We start from the raw sequence: 1809 nt of genomic DNA, 5'->3' as shown, positions 1-1809 counted from the left end.
AACTTGATCTATGACTTGTCGATATCTTGACTTTGAACATTTTTCATAGAACAGTTTTATTCAACTCCAAGCTTCTACACTTTTCTCTGAGGGATGATCATGGCTTGATCTTCTTCCAGAGTTTATTCCTTAGCTTAAATTTGTTCACAGTAAAATACTCCAGTCTAATCTTCTAACCTTTTTATAGACTCGAGAAATACAATACAAAATACAAAATTGATTATCATACAACTAAATCTCAGGATTGTCAATGTGATTCAGTGTTGTTATTATATAGGCATGTCTTGCACAACAGTCTCCCCCGATTTGTGAGAAGATCGCTTATCACAAATTCATGCCTGATAACGATACTAACCCTAAGCTAAAATTAATTACATAAAAACTAACAGATTAACAAATACAACTTTTATACATTTGATAATTACATAAGTTCAATAATTACAGCCATCAAGTAAATTTTTCATAGCCTGGTTTTTTCCTAGTGAGATCTTTGAGATTTACTAGCACTTGTAGTTCTTCAATTATTTTTGTCCCTATTAAGGCTTCTAGCAGCTTGAGTAATTATTGAGATAACAAACTCTAAATCTTGAGAATATGCCAATTTAAATGTTCAGGAAATGTCCATCTTTCGATTTCCTACTCAACCCCCTTGCCTTGAGTTTATTAGACTTATGTTCAAACATCTCTATCTCCTTAGCATATTTTCTATCCCTTTTCTTCCTTTTCAGCCTTTAATCTTGCATGTCATTCATTTCTTTCCCTTAACCTCTCAGACATCACAGCTGCTCACATCTATATACTTGTGTCCTTATCCTTCATCAAGCTAAGTACCCTCTTCAATTCTGTGGTTGAAAATGATTCCATTACCTCCATTCTAAGCAAAATGAAGGAGCCATCCAAATAGTAGATTCCAACTTCTGCTAAAGAGACAACATAAACTTTGACAATGTCTTCAGATAATTATTGAAAATAGTCATCATCTGTTATGCTCATGTTTAGAGGTAGAAAGTCATTTTGATTGAAACAGTTCTAGATGACACCAACACCAGCTTACATTTTCCTTGGTTTTCTTCCAATAGTCTTGAAGTGAGTTTTGGTTGGAGGCTTGAATGAAGGTAGGTTTGTGATTTTCTTTAGTATGACATGGCTAGATCTGATTGGTATTTTGAGTAAAGTGTTTGCAGTTTTTTTATACAAGAATTTAGGCTTTTGAGGTAGGTTTGGTTGAGATAGTGTTTTTCTAGGTTTGGTGGTTCCAATTTGTCAGATTCGGATTTTTTGGACATTTTTCTTTGAACCTTCTTCTCCTCCCTTTTTCTCCACCTTCCTTTCTTCACCCTTCTTCCTATCATCATTCTTCTTCTCATCCTTCTTCTTCTCTTCTACTTTACTGCCAAATGCCTTGGTAGATTGACTTGGATTTGAGCCAAAAGGTTTTTTCTCATTGTTCTTCTGCTTATTATCATCAAAATCATCTTTGTTGTTGAATTGAGTGGTTGGCAACATGGTTTCAATATTTTGCAGACATCATCTTCAGCTGTCTTCTTCTTCCTTGTCTTCGAATCAGTTTCCAATGTAATAATAAGTCTTAGATTACCCCTTACACAGTTATTAGGGATTGTGAAGTATTTGCACTTTCTGGTTTAAGAGCAGATGTAAGCCACCCCTTTGTTTGGATAGAGATAGGCTTGAGGAAAAGCAGATATCTGAGCCTTTTGAAGTTTATTGAGCAACTGGGTGTCCTCTAGAATAACTGGATTAACTCTATCAATTATAACATCCAGCTCAAATGCTCTCTTAGATTGGAGA

This window comes from Apium graveolens, chromosome 8, assembly GCF_009905375.1.
Source record: "Apium graveolens cultivar Ventura chromosome 8, ASM990537v1, whole genome shotgun sequence".
NCBI classification, from domain to species: Eukaryota; Viridiplantae; Streptophyta; class Magnoliopsida; order Apiales; family Apiaceae; genus Apium; species Apium graveolens.
This window is presented reverse-complemented; position numbering follows the sequence as displayed.